General features: G+C 36.4%; 1 pseudogene; it reads left to right on the plus strand.

Moving 5' to 3' along the window:
• Window positions 1-1281: 1281 nt before the first annotated feature.
• LOC116761782 overlaps window positions 1282-23446 on the plus strand; it is a 37775-nt pseudogene continuing 15610 nt past the window's right edge.

Here is a 23446-nt window from a genome sequence, read left to right on the forward strand (position 1 = left end):
CATTGTATTAGGACTTGGAATTATCTATAATCATGGATTTTTTTACATTAAACTTTTTAGTAAAGTATAACAAACATACAGAAAATGGACACAGTGGTGAATTTTCATTAATTTTTCTGCAGAATAAAAACCCTCACGTAACTACCATTCAGATCAAGAAACAGAATTTTACCAGCACCTCAGTAGCTCTTACCACACCACCTCCTGGTCAGTATCCCCTTAAATTTAATCATTATTCTAACTCCTATTAGTTTTGCATATTTTTCAAATTTACGTAACTGGAAGTACACAGTATGTACTGTTTTGTTTTTGGCTTCTCTTGCTTATTGTTATGCTCATGAGATGCATCCACTTTTGTTTTCTTCATTTTCATCGTGGGCAATATTTCATTGCATGAATCCATCATGATTTATTTATTCACTTTGTACTTGATGAAAATTTGGGCTGTTTTCTGAACTTAGCTAGTATGATAATGCTGCAATGAACATTTTCTTATACATATTTACTAGGGGACATAGGTATGTACTTCTTTTGGGTTTATATCTAGGAGTGGAATTCATGAGTCAGAGTGTCTTGGGAAATTCCTGAGTCAAACTGCATCTATTTAGCTTAAGCACATACTGTCAAAAGGAAAACATTTTGACAGAAATGGGACTTAGTGCTACTACCCATTTTATTGATTGGAAAACAATGACTCGTGGTTAAGGGACTTGTCAGTGGATCTAAGAAGTACCAGTCATAAATGTGGGAGTAAAAGCAGATCAGATACCCACTGTGTGCAAGACATGTTGCTCGGTGTTATGGATAAAACGGTAAGAGAAAGGAGCCATGACCTCTGCTTTCATGGCACACAAAATATAGTACAGGAGACAAATGTATCAATAAAATGTCAATAAAATGAAAAGTCACATTGACAAGTTTATAATTATAGACAAGTTGAGTGATTTGAATAAAAGAAACATGATCCTAGGACATCATATAACACGTAATATCATTTGTTCTAAACTAGGAGTTCACAGAAGTCTTCCCTCAGGAAGTATGTTGAAGCTAATTTTCAAGGAACGGATAATAGTCAAGCAGGAAAAGAGGAGGCAGAAGGGCCTTCCGAACATAAGAAACAGTATGTGCACAGAACCCATGTGGAGGAAGAGAACGGCTCTTAGGACAAGACTAGGGGAGGGGGTAGTGAGCAGGGAGTCTGCAGAGACAGGCAGTGATAATAACACACTTGGCCTTTAGCCACTGTTAAGGATTTGGATTGTTTCCTGAGAATAAGAAGTCATGGAAATATTTAAATGTGGGAATGGGGAGAGGTATGGAAAAGATCATGCTGGCTGCTATGTCGTGAACAGACCAGACAAGGGCCAGCATGAATGCAGGGTACATAATCACAGAAGACATGATCCTATTTCAGACAAAGGTGAGGCAGTGGAGACGATGAGAAGCTGACTGATTACAGTGGTATATGTAAAACCAACAGCACTTGATAAGGGAATGGATGCGGGCTGTGCAAATAAAAAACACATCCAGAATGAGTCCTGGGTTTCTGGTTTGCTCAGCTGGATAGATAGGTAACTGGTTAATCCTGGGAATAAAATCATCCTAGCTGTTGATGTCGCTAAATCTAATGTAGCTTTTTTAAAAAAAAAAAAAAAATTACATTTAAATCCTGGAATTAAATCCAAGAACAAATTGACTGAACTGTTTTTTGTCACCTTTGGAAATGCTCATTCTCCTCCCAACACGCCCCAGATGCTGCCAGCAGCTTTCCGTCCCTGGCATCAAATCTTCAGTATTTTTAAAGCTATTGATTGTGGATTTCAGCAAGAAACATAATTTTGGAGGTGTTTAAAGATAATACCTGTTGTACGTGCATATGAAGTAGATCAATGGTAATCACCCACTTGCTATCTACTGTTCAATTTGAATGCTACTGAGATATTGTTATGAATTTCTTCTCATTTCATCTCCTACCATTAAACACACTCTATGAATTTGTTCTGAGTTTAGGTTATTATTATAAACCTAATGAAAACATTTCATCTACATAGAGCTGTCACAGAGATGTCTATGAGTGTTTTGTTTCAATATAACTGTAGGTAAGAAGTACTTAAATGGATACATCTTCATAAACAAAAATATCTCTAAATTATACATCTGCAATTTGGGATTTGTTTAGTACACACCTTGTCATATTTAAGCTGTGAGTGATTCGTATATTGTTCTAGTCAGAAATTATGTCTTGGATGACTAAAGAGTGTTTTTAAAAAACTAGAACGTATTGAGAAAATAGTTAAGCATATATTTTTATTTTCCTCTCCCTAACTCCATTTTTTATTTTAAATTCTGCGTATCACTGCCACATTAATTTTTCTAAAAATACATTTTGCATCCCATCACTGAATTACTTAGGGATAAAAGATGCTTCCCTATTACGTACTACATGAGACCGTTTCACATTTTAGGTCTTCCATAAACTTTTCTTATCCTAAAAACACCTATTCATTTCTCTCTCCTTCTCAGAATGCTGGGTCTACCATATTCAACCAACCCTCTTTGTCTGCGTTAACCTTGGAAGCTTGAACTTTTGTGCATTGCTCCTACCCACCCTTACCAGGTCCTGAAAAAGCCAAAAGGCCAGGACCTCTCCAAATACTTCCCATCCCTCAAAGTTAAGATTAAATCTAACTTCCATTAAATCTTTCATCATTATTCCAGCACACAGTGATCATTCATTTTTTCAGTTACCTCGATTATACACATAATTAGTGCTAGTTGGCTTAAGCAATTAATGAATTGGTTTGTAGGATGATATTTATCGTTAATAGATACTATATTCTCTAAAGGAAAGGACCTTTGTTTATATATTTATGTGTCTGTATCACAGTGCTGCCCATATGGGGTCTCAATAAAGAGATGCTAAATTGATTACTTGATTGATTAGAACACTCTGAGCTGTTTATTAAACATAATCCAGTAATTTTTGTACATTATTATTTTCAAAGTTATAAGTACCCAAGGGATAGAAAACATGCTATTTATGTCCAATCTTTCCTTGTAATTTTGCGGTAATTGGAGAGAAAGCCAAAAATGAAACCTAAAATGAAAGTAACTGAACCATTTGGAAATTCAGAGTTATTGAAAGAAAGAGCTGCAGAGATTAGTCACACTCTTACTGCAATTCTGAAGCAGCATATGGCTGAATATTTCCTCATGAAGTTTGTTCACTGAACTCTGTAAGTGAATATAAGCACCACAAATGCACATCAAGATATCATCCAAAAATTGCCACTAACAAGTGTAGGAACATGTACAACTCTAATTTTCAAAATTGAGTATCAGTTTGGGAATGCATGTACATAAATATATGTGATGTGCATCTTAGAATGTGTTATACATGATCAATTTACACACATGAGTTAGCCATCTATATAATATATTCATTTATTGTTCAATAATTATGTATTGAGGACCTGCCATGTGACAGGAAATATACTAGTTGCTAACGATACAAAAATGACCAAGAACAAAAGACATGAACTCTGGTATGATGGAGTTTACAGTACAGATGTACAGAAAGATAAATACTAAGGAAGCACATACAAAAAGGATAAATCTGGGGCTCCCCTGGTGGCACAGTGGTTGAGAATCTGCCCGCTAATGCAGGGACACAGGTTCGAGCCCTGGTCTGGGAAGATCCCACATGCCACAGAGCAACTAGGCCCGTGAATGACAACTACTGAGCCTGCGCGTCTGGAGCCTGTGCTCCGCAACAAGAGAGGCCACGACAGTGAGAGGCCCGTGCACCACGATGAAGAGTAGCCCCTGCTTGCCACAACTAGAGAAAGCCCTCGCACAGAAATGAAGACCCAACACAGCCAAAAATAAATATAATTAATTAATTAATTTTTTTAAAAAGCCAAGCATTTGAAGCCCTTTAAAAAAAAAAAGGATAAATCTGGATTATTTCATTTATAGGAAGTAAACAAATGTCATTGTAGAAAATGACAAGCAGAACCTGCAGAAGGGCCTCTCTGAGGAAATGAAATTTAACTTGGTCCCTGAAGGATGAGAAGCAGCTAGCTGTGCAAAGACACCAATTTATTATTTTCTTTACTAAATATGTTAGTAGTAGCTAGAGTGAGACATGAAGCAAAAATTTTATTTTATGAGATCTTAACTTGTTCTTATGGTCCCATATCAAAGTCTGCTCAACAAGGAGATTCTATGATATAGGCAACTGATTGTATGTTGGTTTCAAAGTAATTGTAGTTATAATTTCAAGAAGAAATATAATAGAAGATTTTAAGAACAAGAGTATAAATCATTATCCTCATAATTCTCTTTTCTACTCAGATGGAAATACTTTTCAATTTCTTCTGACATGCACCTTATTTTTCTAAAAATGACCTAATGATTAAAGAATTACACTAATGTGTAATAAGATTTATCGAAAACAACCAGGCTTGGAATGAAGGTGTTTGTATTCGGGTTCAATCTTTATCATTCAATGGCTGTTGCCTCTCAAAAAACTCAATTCTTCTTGAAAGAACTGAATCACTTCCCTGATACAATGAAGACCTTTATCCTCTGAAGTTTCCTACCCACGTTCTGAAGATCATGGAATTTCATAGAATGCCTCAGTGACTACCCAGCTAGGGAAGGAGAGAGGGAATAAACAGGATATTGGAGCAGGAAGAGCTTTATGTCTCTTTCTCCTACTTCAATACATATAAATAATGCGTAAGTTCTGATGTTATGTATTTTACATTTGGGGATGTCAAATGAGCTTTAACAGAATAATGGGTTCTGTCTCTAAAATGATGTTGTAACCATTGGACTAGTTGATTTGAAGACTTCATCTTCAAACAGCAGTTTAAGAATCCATGTTCTAGGACTTCTCTGGTGGCGCAGTGGTTAAGAATCTGCCTGCCAATGCAGGGGACACAGGTTCGAGCCCTGGTCCGGGAGATCCCACATGCCGTGGAGCAACTAAGCCCATGCGCCACTACTGAGCCTGCACTCTAGAGCCCGCAAGGCACAACTGCTGAGCCTGAGTGCCACAACTACTGAAGCCCACATGCCTAGAGCCTGTGCGCCGCAACAAGAGAAGCCACTGCAACGAGAAGCCCATACACCACAGTGAAGAGTAGCCCCTGCTCGCCGCAACTAGAGAAAGCCCACGTGTAGCAACGAAGACCCAATGCAGTCAAAATTAAATAAATTAATTAATTTTTTAAAAATCTATGTTCTTCAAAACTAAGATTAAAAGTATCAAGATGAAATAAAAAACTGGTAATGATAATCTCCAGATGTTCTAGCATGACTAGTTTAAATCACTGGTTAAATTACTTTATTTAAATCATTAGTTTAAATCACTTTTAAATAAATAAAGTTATCTGAAAAAAATGGGAACATAAAGGTAGAGGAAGTTCAAGGCACAAACGATTGCATACGTGAACCAAGTTATGCTTCCCCCCAAGGCATTTGTGCACCATGTACCAGCTACTTCCATGCACCTTTGCCATCCTAGGTATTCTTCAAGTCACCACTACCTTCAGCCACCTCCTCAGAACACAATATTGACCTTAAATAGAAATGAAACTTAAGAGGTTCACCTTGCCATTTCTATTCTTACATTTTAAAGGCTCACTCAGATGAACTGTATGGTTATTTTTGTGACAGTAAAGGCAGGTAGAAATTGCGATTAAAATTTTAAAACATTGTATTTCGCCATCCATACGATGAATGAAATCCAGTGACCAAGTTTTGCATAGATTCCATGAGAATTCACTTCTTCATCAGGTATATTATAGCAGAAAAGAGCAGAAATGTGGCTCTTTCTGGCTGGTGAGCTTCTGTCAGAAACAATGGCAACAATTTGAAAGGAAACCATTTTATAGCAATGAAGCATTTTCAGCAATATTAAAAATATATACATATTTCCAATAAAATCCTTGTAAAGCAAGATCTAATAGAATTTTTTAAAGCCAGTTTCATTCATACAAGGCATCTGCTGTGAAGAGTGTCTTATTGTTACATAACATTGAAAAAGAACTAAGATACATAGGAAAGAATTGGAATTGTTTATCTTTAAAAACTGAATTACTAAAAATGTTTTATGCCAACTTATTCTCTGGGAAATACAGAAAAAGTGCATTTTTCTCTTTACCTCAGGTGATAAAATGTTCGTCTAAAAAATCAGAAGTGTTTTCATATTTCACATGGGCCCTTAAGAAGCATCCTTTCTTCAAGTGAATTTTTTCCCTGTTGGCTTTAATTAAGTTTAGAATAGTGCATCTAGATACTAAAAAATGAATGCAAATCGAATTACTGTCTAGACCAACAAGTTCTAATATTTCCCCTTACAGCTGTATTCTGCTTTCAATGTGTTCATGAAAAGTTTCTCTTAAATCAAATTTCTGATAATCAATCACACTTCAAAAGCACTAGGAGAGGGCTTCCCTGGTGGCGCAGTGGTTGAGAGTCTGCCTGCTGATTCAGAGGACACGGGTTCGTGCCCCGGTCCGGGAAGATCCCACATGTCGCAGAGTGGCTGGGCCCGTGAGCCATGGCCGTTGAGCCTGCGCGTCCGGAGCCTGTGCTCTGCAATGGGAGAGGCCACAACAGTGAGAGGCCCGCGTACTGCAAAAAAAAAAAAAAAAAAAAAAGCACTAGGAGAATTTGTTATTTAAAAGGACTCTCCGTTAAGAGTGAACTGCACAACTAGTAATCCTTGGAGGTAACACACAATCTGCTTTAACTATTGTAGAAATCTGTCTTTACATGCGTTAGATATGCTTTAAGTGTAGAGCACTTGGGCAGTGCAAATGGCTCAAACACCTCCCAGTGTTAGCTAGGAAGATGGTGTCAGTTAAAACTGTAAGAGGGTTATTCACTCCTACCTTTACCACAAGCACCATCGTACCAAAAGTGTCCAAGGCACCTATCTGCTGCTAGTGCTCTCCAGCCAAAGCCCCCCAGTGTTAACAGCTGTAGGTGAACAAGTTAGGTTTATTATCCACAACAGTGAGAGACAACACTTGCCATGGGAACCATGGGATGACTCAGTAAGAGAGTGTTAGAAAACACTATATTCTTGTTAAAGAATTTGGGATCATGTTAAGTGATCTGGGGGGGAGTTTAAGGATGTGGGGCTCTGGTCTGGACTGGATATTCTCAGGAGGTGGGGTAATTCTATGAATGGATGTATTAATAAATCTTATCTAGAAGAAGGGAAGACTAAATCCTTCAGCTCTAGAGCAACAGTCACGCATACCATATGGGAGAATGAAGTGTTTGGTGTTTCATGGTTTAGACAATGTTCATGTTTAGTCCGTGTTCAAGCGTGATTACACACTGGTCTTATTTTTGTCTTGATCCATCGTGCTCATGGGGTTGCCGCGTCTGATGTTGAGGTTCTCTAAGTCAGTTTATGTTCAACAGGGGAACTCCGCGGCATGACTGCGAGCATCAGATCAGCCTGTAGCAACACCAGGTTCTAGCTGCACGTCAGGGGCTAGAATTCTTTCTCAGTGTGAATGTGTTCAGACTTTAGTTTGTTGTTATTTGTTGTCTCATAGTCATGCTTATTTTAAAGAAGCTTATGTTTACTCCTCCAGAGTCATCTTAAGTAGATGACTTTTCAAAATGAATTCTTCTCTAATCATTCACTTCTTCCTCATTCTTAAAGTAAACCAATAAGAGGGGCATTTGCATTATCAAGTGCTTTTTTTAAATTATAAATAACTTTGGAAACTTTATAGTCAAACTGTTATTTGTATCTTTTATATATAAATATGTAAAGATGTACTTTTTTCCTAATCAGAGAGCCAAAGAAATCAGAAATTTAGATGTCTTGATAGAAATGGAAAACTTCTATACTCCTTTTAATAACGTTTTTAGTTTCTATTATCTACACTTGTAACATTGTAAAGCCATTCAGAGTTGGTGTTTCTCCACTGTGGAACCCTGATAAAGGTTTTTCTTAAGATTTTCCATTTCTGGTTCCAGCCAGACTTAATCACCTAGTGTACTTCGTAATCAGTCACCTGTATTAACTGAATCCAGCAACGTAGTGTATCTAAAAGCAAGGACTCTTTTCTCTCACAGTCAAGCATTGAAACACTAGAGGATCACACCAGAGAACTCAAAAGAGAGTGAGCAGAATGAAATTCTAGTGCTTTAGTCAGAGAGAAAACAATAGGAGACAGCAGAAGCAATGATAGTTGTCTCAAGCAGTTACAGTAGTGTCTTCATTTCTGTTGCTCCAAAGAGCAAAATCCATATGACAATATTTTAATTACACAACGTGTAGAATTCTTCATTGGGAATTGGACTGGTGAGCTTTAAATGCCTGTCCAACCTAAGACTTTGGGTTATGGTCTGCAAACACGGATAGTGCCTGGTTTATGGCACCATTATCCTAAGCCATTTGTGCACTCAACTGTAACAAACATTTGCCAGGTGCCAGGTACTGTGCTAAATCCCAGTGGTATAGTAGAGTCCACAACAGACAAAGTATCTGTCCTTATGAAACCTATTTTATAACAGACAGGCAACCACCTCTACAGAGGTCAACATATAAATTAACACAATTTAAGTATAGATTGTGATAAGAAGGTGGTTTTAGAAGAGTGGAAAATTAATCCCATTTTAATAATATTTAAACCTTAACTTTGGATGGTTAGATAATCAGTTAATGAGGTAACAGGCAAATTTCCCTACTCCTGTTTTCTTTTCTTGGCTTATGTTTTGACTTTTAACTTTGATTCCCAAATATAGATCATTACCATTGGGATGACTGAATAGAAGAATATAGAGAAATCAATGTAAACAAATCTTTATGATTAAAAAAATTAGATTTCAAATCTGTTGAAAAATTGTTTGATTTAGACCATCAGCAACATCTAATTCAGCACAAATATGGATCACAGACCATGATATCACCCGCTCAGAGTATTTTTTTCTTATTCAAGAATCTTTTTTCTGTTTCTTGGCAGAGAACTTAAACTGATAACAATTGTGTTTATCTCTGGTTTCTTAAAGATTTCATTCCATGGAACACCAAGCAAATGGCCTACCACATCTTTATATGATCTTAAATATGATACTTGCACCCAAAGTATAAAAGCAACTAAGCAACTTCCATATCATAAAGTAGCACAGGTAGTTGAATAAAGCAGAAGTGAATGGATAAATCCTATTTTAATAAGGTTCACAAATCCTTCACTTAAATAGAAGAGAAAAATAAAAACAGAGAGGAAAATTTATATATGATTTCTCAGCAGTACAAAGAAGCTACTGTGAAACTGATTTAATGGGAGATCTAGACCTATGAAAACAAGATTCAACAACAACAAAAAGCAGCAAGATTCAACCAAAAAATCTCTGTGTTGCTTTAAATAAAACCCATTAGGATGAGGTGGGATTGTCCCATGAGTCAACCTAAGCCAAAAGCTTATGTTTAAATAACAACCATAAAAAACATTGTGCAATTTGAAGAATTCTGCTTCTCACGATGAAGCACATTACTGACATCTTCAAAAGGTCCAGAGATTTCCCTCATGTAAGCAATGTATAAATTTTTTTTGTTTGGTTTGTTTAGAAATTTCATGACCCGATTGGGCTTTTGGAGAATAAGTAGTATCAAAAGAAACAGTTGACTTGAATTCTCATTACTCAAGCATTTGAATAGTTATCACTTATTTATCTCCCACAACAAGTCTAGATGAAAGGAATTGAATTTGAGGCTAATCCATGTATCTTAACTACATATGTTGAATATTTTCATCTCAATATATTATATATCCAAATAGTCACACCTGCAAGATGAGTATACATGAGGATCTAACATAATTTTATCTACTAAAATGTGTCCTTCTGATTGAAATATCTGCAGCCAAACCAGTTCACTTTTTAATTATGTGAGTTTCTTTCTCTTCATTTTAAGAACATATTATAATTTTCATATAAAGCTATTTTTTAAAAGTTTTCATTACTTTATTCCAGTTTATCAATCTCTGTAAATTTCTGTTGACTTTCTTTGCATTCATGTATATTAATTCACATCAGAGGATTTTTTTCTCATTTATGTGACATTAAAAATATACAGTGATATTTGTTTGAAAAACATTACTTTAAGATATATTAATGTGAGCATGTCCCTAGTCTATCTCATGTGATCCTGAGAGCAGTGAGCTTACTTATTGTTAAATCCTTAGAAATCAAGTTTCAAAACTGTCTTTCTGCAAATGAAATGAGAGTTGATTTAGAGAGGTTCATGTGTGAGTTACTAACATCTTTTTTAACATCTTTATTGGAGTATAATTGTTTTACAATGTCATGTTAGTTTCTGCTGTATAACAGAGTGAATCAGCTATACGTATACATTTATCCCCATATCCCCTCTCTCTTGTGTCTCCCTCCCACCTTCCCTATCCCACCCCTCTAAGTGGTGACAAAGCACCGAGCTGATCTCCCTGTGCTATGCAGCTACTTCCCACTAGCTATCTATTTTACATTAGGTAGTGTATATATCTCAATGCTACTCTCTCACTTCATACAGCTTACCCTTCTCCCTCCCTGTGTCCTCAAATCTGTTCTCTATGTCTGCATCTTTATTCAAGTCCTGCCCCTGGGTTCTTCAGAACCATTTTCTTCTTGTACATTCCATATATATGTGTTAGCATACAGTATTTGTTTTTCTCTTTCTGACTTACTTCACTCTGTATGACAGACTCTAGGTCCATCCACTTCACTACAAATAACTCAATTTTGTTTCTTTTTATGGCCAAGTAATATTCCATTGTATATATGTGCCACATCTTCTTTATCCATTCATCTGTCAGTGGACACTTAGGTTGCTTCCATGTCCTGGCTATTGTAAATAGTGCTGCAATGAACATTGTGGTACATGACTCTTTTTGAATTATGGTTTTCTCAGGGTGTATGCCCAGCAGTGGGATTGCTGGGTCGTATGGTAGTTCTATTCTTAGTTCTTTTTTTGTTTTGTTTTTTGGGGTTTTTTTGTGGTATGCGGGCCTCTCACTGTTATGGCCTCTCCCATTGCAGAGCACAGGCTCCGGATGCGCAGGCTCAGTGGCCATGGCTTACGGGCTGAGCCGCTCAGCGGCATGTGGGATCTTCCCAGACCAGGATATGAACCCGTGTCCCCTGCATCAGCAGGCGGACTCTCAACCACTGTGCCACCAGGGAAGCCCTAATTTTAGTTTTATAAGGAACCTCCATACTGTTCTCCATAGTAGCTGTATCAATTTACATTCCCACTAACAGTGCAAGAGGGTTCCCTTTTCTCCACACTCTCTCCAGCACTTATTGTTTGTAGATTTTTTGATAACAGCCATTCTGACCAGTGTGAGGTGATACCTTATTGTAGTTTTGATTTGCATTTCTCTAATGATTAGTGATGTTGAGCATCCTTTCATGTGTTTGTTGGCAATCTATCTTCTTTGGAAAAATGTCTATTTAGGTCTTCTGCCCATTTTTGGATTGGACTGTTTGTTTTTTTGATATTGAGCTGCATGAGCTGCTTGTATATTTTGGAGATTAATCCTTTGTCAGCTGCTTTGTTTGCAAATATTTTCTCCTATTTTGAGGGTTGTCTTTTCGTCTTACTTATGGTTTCCTTTGCTGTGCAAAAGCTTTTAAGTTTCATTAGGTCACATTTGTTTATTATTGTTTTCACTTCCATTTCTCTAGGAGGTGGGTCAAAAAGGATCATGCTGGGCTTCCCTGGTGGCGCAGTGGTTGAGAGTCCGCCTGCCGATGCAGGGGACACAGGTTCGTGCCCAGGTCTGGGAAGATCCCACATGCCGCAGAGTGGCTGGGCCCGTGAGCCGTGGCCGCTGGGCCTGCGCATCCGGAGCCTGTGCTCCGCAACGGGAGAGGCCACAGCAGTGAGAGGCCCGCGTACTGCAAAAAAAAAAAAAAAAAAGGATCATGCTGTGATTTATGCCAAAGAGTGTTCTACATGTTCTTAATGTTTTCCTCTAAGAGTTTGATAGTGTCTGGCCATACGTTTAGGTCTTTAATCCATTTTGAGTTTATTTTTGTGTATGGTGTTAGGGAATGTTCTAATTTCATTCTTTTACATGTAGCTGTTCAGTTTTCCCAGCACCACTTTGAAGAGGGTGTCTTTTCTCCATTGCATATTTTTGCATCCTTTTTCAAAGATAAGGTGACCATATGTGCATGGGTTTATCTCTGGGCTTTCTATCCTGTTCCAATGATCTATACTTCTGTTTTTGTGCCAGTACCATACTTTCTTGATTGCTGTAGCTTTGTAGTATAGTCTGAAGTCAGGGAGCCTGATTCCGCCAGCTCTGTTTTTCTTTCTCAAGATTGCTTTGGCTGTTCGGGGTCTTTTGTGTTTCCATACAAATTGTGAAATATTTTGTTTTCTTCTGTAGAAAATGCCATTGGTAGTTTGATAGGGATTGTAGGTTGTTTGGGTAATAGAGTCATTTTCACAATGTTGATTCTTCCAATCCAAGAACATAGTATAACTTTCCATCTGTTTGTATCATCTTTAATTTCTTTTATCAGTATCTTATAGTTTTCTGCATATAGGTCTTTTGTCCCCTTGGGTAGGTTTATTCCTAGGTATTTTATTTTTTTTGTTACAATGGTAAATGGGAGTGTTTCCTTAATTTCTCTTTCAGATTTTTCAGCATTATAGGAATGCAAAAGATTTCTGTGCATTAATTTTGTATCCTGCTACTTTACCAAATTCATTGATTAGCTCTAGTAGTTTTCTGGTAGTGTCTTTAGGATTCTCTATGTATAGTATCATGTCATCTGCAAACAGTGGCAGCTTTACTTCTTCTTTTCATATTTGGACTCCTTTTATTTATTTTTCTTCTCTAATTGCTGTGGCTAAAACTTCCAAAACTATGTTGAATAAGAGTGATGAGAGTGGGCAACCTTGTCTCGTTTCTGATGTTAGTGGAAATGGTTTCTCTTTCTCACCATTGAGAATGATGTAGGCTGTGGTTTTGTCATATATAGCCTTTATTATGTTGAAGTAAGTTCCCTCTATGCCCACTTTCTGGAGGGTTTTTATCATAAATGGGTGTTGAATTTTGTCGATAGCTTTGCTGCATCAATTGAGATGATCATATGGTTTTTCTCCTTCAGTTTGTTAATATGATTTATCACGTTGATTAATTTGTGTATATTGAAGCATCCTTGCATTCCTGGGATAAACCCCACTTGATCATGGTATATGATCTTTTTAATGTGCTGTTCAATTCTGTTTGCCAGTATTTTGTTGAGGATTTTTGCATCTATGTTCATCAGTGATATTGGCCTGTAGTTTTTTATCTTTGTGACATCTTTGTCTGGTTTTTGTATCAGGGTGATGGTGGCCTCATAGAATGAGTTTGGGAGTGTTCCTCTCTCTGCTGTATTTTTGAAGAATTTGAGATGGATAGGTGTTAGCTCTTCTCTAAGTGTTGGATAGAATTTGCCTGTGAAACCATCTGGTCCTGGGCTTTTGTTTGTTGGAAGATTTTTAATCAGAGTTTCAATTTCAGTACTTGTGATTGGTCTGTTTATATTTTCTATTTCTTCCTGGTTCAGTCTTGGAAGGTTGTGCTTTTCTAATAATTTGTCCATTTCTTCCACGTTGTCCATTTTATTGGCATATAGTTGCTTGTAGTAATAGCTCATGATCCTTTGTATTTCTGCAGTGTCAGTTGTTATTTCTCCTTTTCCATTTCTAATTCTGTTGATTTGAGTCTCCTCCCTTTTTTTCTTGATGAGTCTGGCTAATGGTTTATCAATTTTGTTTATCTTCTCAAAGAACCAGATTTTAGTTTTATCAATCTTTGCTATCATTTCCTTCATTTTTTTTCATTTATTTCTGACCTGGTGTTTATGATTCCTTTCCTTCTGCTAACTGTGGGGTTTTTTTGTTCTTCTTTCTCTAATTGCTCTAGCTGTAAGGTTAGGTTATTTATTTGAGATTTTTCTTGTTTCTTGAGGAAGGATTGTATTGCTATAAACTTCCCTCTTAGTATTGCTTTTGCTGCATCCCATAGGTTTGGGGTCATTGTGTTTTCATTGTCATTTGTTTCTAGGTATTTTTTGACTTCCTCTTTGATGTGGTCAGTGATCTCTTGGTTATTTAGTAGCATATTGTTTAGCCTCCATGTGTTTGTATTTTTTACAGTTTTTTTTCCTGTAATTGATATCTAGTCTCATAGGGTTGTGGTCAGAAAAGATACTTGATATGATTTCAATTTTCTTAAATTTACCAAGGCTAGATTTGTGACCCAAGATATGATCTATCCTGGAGAATATCCTGGAGAATGTTCATGAGCACTTGAGAAGAAACTGTATTCTGTTATTTTTGGATAGAATGTCCTATAAATATCAATTAAGTCCATCTTGTTTAATGTGTCATTTTAAGCTTCTGTTCCCTTATTTATTTTCATTTTGGATGATCTGTCCATTAGTGAAAGTGGGGTGTTAAAGTCCCCTACGTTTATTGTGTTACTGTCGATTTCTCCTTTTGTGGCTGTTAGCATTTGCCATATGTACTGAGATACTCCTATGTTGGGTGCATAAATATTTACAATTGTTATATCTTCTTCTTGGATTGATCCTTTGATCTTTATGTAGTGTCCTGCTTTGTCTCATGTAATAGTCTTTATTTTAAAGTCTATTTTGTCTGATATGAGAATTGCTACTCCAGCTTTCTTTTGATTTCCATTTCCATGGAATATCTTTTTCCATCCCCTCACTTTCAGTCTGTATGTGTCCCTAGGTCTGAAGTGGGTCTCTTGTAGACAGCATATATATGGGTCCTGTTTTTTTATCCATTCAGCCAGTCTATGTCTTTTGGTTGGAGCATTTAATCCATTTACATTTAAGGTAGTTATCGATATGTATGTTCCTATTACCATTTTCTTAATTGTTTTGAGTTTGTTTTTGTAGGTCTTTTCCTTCTCTTGTGTTTCCTTCCTAGAGAAGTTCCTTTAGCATTTGTTATAAAGCTGGTTTGGTGGTGCTGAATTCTCTTAGCTTTTGCCTGTCTGTAAAGGTTTTAATTGCTCCGTTGGTTTGAATGAGATCTTTGCTGGGTAATCTTGATTGTAGTTTTTTCCCTTTCATCACTTTAAATATGCCCTGCCACTGCCTTCTGGCTTGCAGAGTTTCTGCTGAAAGATCAGCTGTCTACCTTATGGGGATTCCCTTTGTTCTTATTTGTTGCTTTTCTGTTGCTGCTTTTAATGTTTTTTCTTTGTATTTAATTTTTGATAGTTTGATTAATATGTGTCTTGGCATGTTTCTCCTTGGAATGCGCTTCCTGGCATTGATTGACTATTTCCTTTCCCACATTAGGGAAGTTTTCAACTATAATCTCTTCAAATATTTTCTCAGTCCCTCTCTTATTTTCTTCTTCTTCTGGGACCTCTATAATTTGAATGTTGGTGCATTTATTGTTGTCCCAGAGGTCTCTGAGTCTGTCCTCAATTCTTTTCATTCTTTTTTCTTTATTCTGCTCTGTGGTAGTTATTTCCACTATTTCATCATCCAGGTCACTTATCCATTCTTCTCCCTCAGTTGTTCTGCTATTGATTCCTTGTAGAGAATTTTTAATTTCATTTATTGTGTTTTTCATCATTGTTTGCTCTTAGGTCTTCTAGGTCCTTGTTAAACATTTGTTGTATTTTCTCCGTTCTATTTCCAAGATTTTGGATCATCTTTACTATCATATCTATGAATTCTTTTTCAGGTAGACTGCATATTTCCTCTTCATTTGTTTGGTCTGGTGGTTTTTTACTTTGCTCCTTCATCAGCTCCGTATTTCTCTGTCTTCTCATTTTGCTTAACTTACTGTGTTTGGGGTCTTCTTTTCACAGGCTGCAGGTTCGTATTTCCCATTTTTCTTGGTGTCTGGCCCCAGTGGGTAAGGTTGGGTCAGTGGGTTGTGTAGGTTTCATAGCCAAGGGGACTGGTGCCTGTGCTCTGATGGATGAGGCTGGATCTTGTCTTTCTTGTGAGCAGAACTGCATCCAGTGGTGTGTCTTGGGGTGTCTGTAAGCTTAGTATGATTTTAGGCAGCCTCTCTGCTAATGGGTAGGGTTGTGCTCCTGCCTTGCTAGTTGTTTGGCATGGGGTGTCCAGCAGTGGAGCTTGCTGTTCGTTGAGTGGAGCTCAGTCTTAGCATTAAGATGGAGATCTCTGGGAGCGCTCTCGCCACATGATATTACATGGGTCCGGGAGGTTTCTGGTGGTGCAGTGTCCTGAACTCGGCTCTCCCAACTCGGAAGCTCTGGCCTGACACCCTGATGGAACACCAAGACCCTTCAGCCACACAGCCAGGTACATTGGGAGTTTCTTGCCTTTTGGGAAGTCTGATGTCTTCTGCCAGTGTTCAGTAGGTGTTCTGGGAGTTGTTCCACATGTAGATGTATTGTTGATGTGTTTGTGGGGAGGAAGGTGATCTCCACATCTTATTCCTCCTCCATCTTGAAGTGTAATAAATCTGAGTTACTGACATTTTTAAACCTCACCTTCAGCCCTCTCTGGAATCACACAATCTGTTTGAATGGTTGTCTAGGGTCTTCATAAAACAAGACTATGCCATGCTGGAGGCTGCCAAGCATTGATGGGCATAAACCTAAAATTGGCCAGACAATGTGAAGTGACTAAAAGCTTGATTAGAGAAAAAGAAATAAGGAACCATCTCACACATGAAAATGGCTATAATCTACACTGTATTTTCTTATTTTAAAATGTAGGATTTGATTCTTAAAAATGTTGGAAAATGTTATATTAAGATTTATTTAATTTCCTTGATATAGCCATAACTGTTTCCTAGAAAATAATTACAACCATGTCTACCTTATTATATTTATTAAAAATAGGATGAACTTCTATTAAAACAGCTATCCTTCCAACTGAGGTATTCCTATATCAATTTAAATAACATGGATAAAAATTATCTCACTTTTCTTCTTAATTTTTAATAAAAAACTATGTTTACTTAGTCCTAAAGAATGCATGCTTCAACAAGTATAGGGTACCTGAATATTTCTATGGTAGCTAAGAGAAAAAATAACCTACATGTTTGTAGTCATGAAATGAGAGCTCTCTTCAAGTTGAAAGATTCAAACTCATACTTTGTAGCTTCATGGTAAATAAGTTTAATTTGTTTTGTCACAAGGAAGGAAGGGAGGGAGGGAGGGAGGGAGGGAGACGAAGAATGAAAAAGAGGCTTTAACATAGTCAGCAGAGAAAGTAGAAAGGTTTTAGGACACACAAAATCTTTATAGGAATATATTTAATGCAGTATTTCTCAATATGTGTTACACATATTACTTAGGCTAAACATGAATATTTTTATTTTAATATTTATTTATTATAATGCCTATTAGAAAAATATAACTGAGGAATCAAACTAGTGATTTAATGTCTATTACTGCCTGGGGGGAGGTAGAATTATTTAAGTAAAACGAGGAGTCACATTAATAAGTTATTGAATAAATGATAGTTTAGTTGATATGGAAAAAAACATGAAGGTAGCCCACAAATGACTAAGGTTTATAAAACTTTACTATAAAACTGCTCTTCAGAACTGGGGATGAGTAAACTGAAAAAGTGTCAGAGAGGAAATAATAGCTATCTTTATACATTTCCAATACTAATTCACACCAATGGGAAGAAACTACAGAATACATATTTCTAGTCCACAGAAGGAGAGAGTTGTCATAAGTCCAGTACTGCTAGAAGATAAAGTGTACTGATTCCAGTTCCTCATTACCAGTGGAACTTAGGAACAGACCTGGCAAACATTTATCAGTAATGTGTAAAAGGAATTGAACAACTGGAAAGGTATTGTGCTCAGAAGATCTTTTTCCAATCCAGAAACTTTGTGAGAAAAGCATAAATACACTATTACCTCATATTACACATTTACTAGGGATAATGATAGCAGAGGTAATTTTCATAAACAGAACTTCATTATCCAGTAAGTTCAACCTTCATAAAAATAGAACGTGGGAAAAGTTTTGAGTTTACTTTCACGTACTATTCATTTTCTTTGAGATGGGAAAACTTTAAGAATCAGCACAACTCACGGTCATTACAGGCAAACATTCCATGATAGTTTTTCTGACTCAAAAGTACACATTTATCAAATTTGTCTTTCCATTTTACAATAATCCATCATGACTTTTGGTAACAATCACATGCTTTCTTGCGTTGGTATTAAATTATTTCATGGAGGTAATCTTTATTCATCAAGAGTTTGGGGGCAGCAAATAACAAAAATCCAACTAACTGTTGCTAAAATCACAGCTATAATTATTTCACTTAATAGGAAGTCCAGAGATAGGAAGTTAAAGACTAGTTCAAATTTTAATGTAATCATCAGTGACTTAGACTCTTTCCATTTGCCCATTCTTTTTGACACATTGGCTCTTTTGGTTTTGTACGTTTCATTGCCTTAGTTTGTTTGTTTTAGGTTTATTGCCTCATAGCTGCAAGCTCCAGATGTCACAGTTATATTTAAAATTAGAAAGAGAGGGGAGGGTTTTCTCCTCCTGAGTCTATGTCTTCTTATCAGGAAATAAAAGCTTTAATTGAAGACCCCCCCCCAAAAAAAAAGATATCTCCTTACATCTTATGGGCCAGAAAATGTTCACACGGCTATAAGTGACACTGGAAAATTTGTACATGGCAAATAGGAAAGATGGAGACAGGGGTTCACTTAGAACAGACATGATTTACTCCCTGATAATGGACATATTACTGTTCTTCAAAAAAACAAAACAAAACAAAATGAAAAAACAACTGTGCTTCCGATAGCCAGCAAGAAAGGGGGAGTTGTGGATAAGTAATAAGTAAGGTCTCTCACATAAACCTTGAAGGAGCTCTGCGTTCCCTGAGCAGAAGAAAAGGATCTTCCTTTTTATTAATTTACTCAATGCCATGGGAAAACTGTTCATTTTTTAAGTACTGAATAATCCCATTCATTCACCTATCAATTTATATTCATATTTTGACAAGGGGCATATTTATTTTTAGGGAGGAAGGTAATTTCAGCAGAAAAAAAAAAAGAAACTGAAAGAATGAACAGAAATTTTTTGCCATGAGACTGACTTAATGATTCACTAGATGAATTTGTCAAGAGAGCCATGTCTAGTAGAGTTTAAGCCTTTGTGACTGAAGCAGTCATGAACACATCAAAAGAAATGGAGAAATAGCGGAAATTCCTTCGAATTTAAAAACTTAAGTTTTATGTATATTTAACATTTTAAACTCTCAAACTTTAATTTTTGTATGTGTATATTTGCTTTGGATTTTAAATTAAACATGAGTTAGAGTTTCAGAGTTGCAAATTACAAATACAAAGATTAAAGAACCCACAAATTTTCCATTAACTTTTCTTCAAGTTCAATGCTTTTATTAAACTATGTCCAATCTGCTTATAATCCCACCTAATGATGTTTTCTACAGATGTTGTATTTTTTAGTTCTGGGATTTCTGATTGCTTCATTTTTACACTTTTTATTCCTTTCCTGAGAAAATGCCTTCACCCATTATGTCCATGTTTTCTTGTAAATTATTTAACATACTAATAAGTTATAAAACCTGTGTATATCTGAGTCACCTTTGGATCTGCTTCCATTGACTCTTTATTCTCTTGAATGTGATGGCACTTCCTGATATTTTCATGTGTATAGTAATTTTTTATAGTATTGTTATATTGAAAATTGAATATAATGTTTTGTAGAAATGCTAGATATTGTTAGGTATCTCAGAATTTTCCTAGCACACATTTATATTGTTTACAGATAACTTTAATTCTGTGAAAGTTTTTACTAGGTTTTGTTAGGGCAGGACTCTTTTGCTTTTGCCCTTGGTCCTTGGGCATGGCCCTTACTGGAGACTTCATTCCTAAAGTATGCCCCTTCTAAGTTTTACACAGAAAGCAAGGTTTTTATCTAACCACCCCAACTTGACAGGACTCCAACACAAAACTCTTATTCTCCAGTGTTGAAGCTGATGAAATCTTTGCTCACATTTTAAGGATTCTATTTGTTGCTGTCTGCTGGGTCCCTTGAAGTCTTGCTCTATACAGTTACACTTTAGGAACAAACTGAAAAATTTACAGGAGTCTGTATGCATATTTAGGTCTTCCTGTTCTGTGTCTAACTACTTTCTATCATTTTCCTCTCAATTTTTAATCTCTTTGTCAGTTTCACATTGTTATGTCTAACTCTTCAGTCAAGTAAGACTGCATCTTTCACCTTGAACTCTGGGGTGCTCACACAGACTGGAGAATTCCCTCAGGGAAAAGTCAGTTAAGTGTGGATCTCACCTCGTTTATTTCATTTCAAGAGTTCTATTTCTCTCTCTCTATTCTCTCTGCTTCTGGTGCCCCTTTAATGCCTTCAAACTTTTTTTTAAATTTGCATTGGCAATTTTTAATGTTTCACTTGTGCACAACTGAAATTTGTCTTTAAAGTCACAGAAGGAAGGAAAGGCAGTTGTCACAGCATGAATTCAAAGATATAGGATGCTGGATAAAATCATAGGACTGTTCCTCTTTAGCCTTAGGAAAATAAATAATGTGGCACTAAATTAGATATTTATTTTTAATTACATTTCCATGTAAAGACATCACCCAAATATCTGCTGAGCCACAGACTTTCTGAGCAGATACCAAGGATGCATCATTGATCTTACTTTGGAATAAATCCCCAGAAGGCAGATATCACCAATGGGTGGGAGCTCTAGGGACAAAGTCAGTTCTCATTCAGAAAGTGGACAGAAATTTAAAGCAGTCAAATATGGAGCCTTGAAAACTGGAAAAGAAAATTTTTATGACATTTGATTTGAAAATAAAAATTATCTGCATATCAAAAACTATAATTATCAAGAACATAATCAGGCCTGCTTAAACAGTACTTACAACTTACTGATAAGATTATAAATAAAAAGTGAAACTCTTCTGTCCTTGAAAGAGATAGAAGACTATATTTTTTCCTGCAATATTATAGGAGAGCCACCAGTGTTTTGCCCTGTGTCTCTTAAAATGTCATTTCTTCTTCTATCCACATTCTGCCACTTTAAAAACAGTAAAAGCTGTTCAATATGGCAACTTCTGCTAAGTGAAAAGATGTACTGTTTATTGACTAAAAGATTATGAATGAGGAGAAAGCTGAATATTTTTAAAAAATACTAATTTACCCATAATGGGATCATTCCCAGTATGTAGAAGGAAAAATAAAGACTGGGATTTTCTTAGAAACAAAAATAAAGCCCAATGATGTAAAACATTCTACACATAATTTCTAATTTCAAAGCATCATTAGAAACTCCTGATCAGTTTGTAGCAAGAGAGCAAACAGAAATTTGGTGTAACAGTAGAGCATATTTCTAGCTACTTTCATTTAAATAACATCAGCCTTACCAATTGTTACTTTTCTTTTTCATTTAAAACACTGATTGCAGGTTAAATCATAAAAGCATGAAAGTAATAACAAGTCTCAACTCAGGTATGAGCACAATGATTTGGGACTACTATTTCTGTCTTACAGAGAGGACTTAGAGGTGATGCTCCCTCTTTTAAACATATGATCCCAAACTGACCTGATTCCATATAAGTGTGTAAGTAAAACAAGTTCTGTATTTTCTCAAATAATTTTACAAGTTGATGATAAATTTGATATTAAAGATAAAACTATTCCTTTAAAACTTAAACATAAGACCTGACACCATAAAACTCCTAAAAGAGATCACAGGCAAAACATTCTCTGATATAAATCGTACCAATGTTTTCTTAGGTCAGTCCTCCAAGGCAATAGAAAAAAAAATGGGACCTAATCAAACTTACAAGCCTTTGCACAGCAAAGGAAACCATAAACAAAATGAAAAGACAATCTACAGAATGGGAGAAAATATTTGCAAACAATATGACCAATAAGGGCTTAATTTTCTAAAATATACAAACAGCTCATACAAGTCAACAACAAAAAAAATCAAACAACCCAGTCGAAAAATGGACAGACTTAAATAGGCATTTCTCCAAAGAAGAAATACAGATGACCAAGAGGCACATGAAAAGATGCTCAACATTGCTAATTACTGGAGAAATGCAAATCAAAACTACAATGAGGTGCCACCTCACGATGGTCAGAATGGCCATCATTAAAAAGTCTACAAGGGCTTCCCTGGTGGCGCAGTGGTTGAGAGTCCGCCTGCCGATGCAGGGGACAAGGGTTCGTGCCCCGGTCCGGGAAGATCCCACATGCCGCGGAGCGGCTGGGCCCGTGAGCCATGGCCGATGAGCCTGTGCGTCTGGAGCCTGTGCTCCGCAATGGGATAGGCCACAACCGTGAGAGGCCCGTACAGCAGGAAAAAAAAAAAAAAGTCTACAAATAACAAGTGCTGAAGAGGGTGTGGAGAAAAGGGAACCCTCCTACACTGTTGGTGGGAATGTGAGTTGGTGCAGCCACTATGGAAAACAGCATGGAGATTCCTCAAAAAACTAAAAATAGAATTGCCATATGATCCAGTAATCCCACTCCTGGGCATATATCCAGACAAAACTGTAATTCAAAAAGATATATGCTCCCCTATGTTCACTGCAGCACTACTCACAGTAGCCAAGACATGGAAGCAACCTAAATGTCCATCGACAGATAAATGAATAAAGAAGATGTGGTACATATATACAATGGAATACTACTCAGCCATAAAAAGAACAAAATAATGCCAGTTGCAGCAACATGGATGGATTTAGAGATTATCATACTAAGTGAAGTAAGTCAGAAAGAGAAAGACAAATACCATGTGATATCACTTATATGTGGAATCTAAAATTTGACACAAAGGAACCTATCTACGAAACAGAAGCAGACTCACAGACATAGAGAACAAACTTGTGGTTGCTAAGGGGGAAGGGAGATAGCAGAGGGATGGGGTGGAAGTTTGGGATTAACAGATGTAAGCTATTATATATAGAATGGATAAAAAGGTCCTACTGTATAGCACAGGAAACTATATTCAGTAACCTGTGATAAACCATAATAGAAAAGAACTTTTTTAAAAAAGTATATATATGTATAACTGAATTACTTTGCTGTACAGTAGAAAGTAACACTACATTGTAAAACAACTATACTTCAAGAAAAACTATGCCTTTTAAAACATTAAGCCTAAAAATTTCATCCATTTTCTTTAAGAAATGGATTATTAAAATCATTTTTGAAATGAGATATTAAATTTATTTAAATCTTGGATTTTCTGTACTTATTAATTTTTCTTAAAGAAAAAATTAAAAACAGGAAGAGCTAGAATATGCCACCAGGACAAAACTGATCGGAAGTGTCTTCAGTCACAGACTGTGGACAACTAGTCTTGTTTTGAATTTTCCAAAGCTTGAAGTCTCGCTGGTACTAGAGGA

This window comes from Phocoena sinus, chromosome 11, assembly GCF_008692025.1.
Source record: "Phocoena sinus isolate mPhoSin1 chromosome 11, mPhoSin1.pri, whole genome shotgun sequence".
Taxonomy (NCBI): Eukaryota; Metazoa; Chordata; class Mammalia; order Artiodactyla; family Phocoenidae; genus Phocoena; species Phocoena sinus.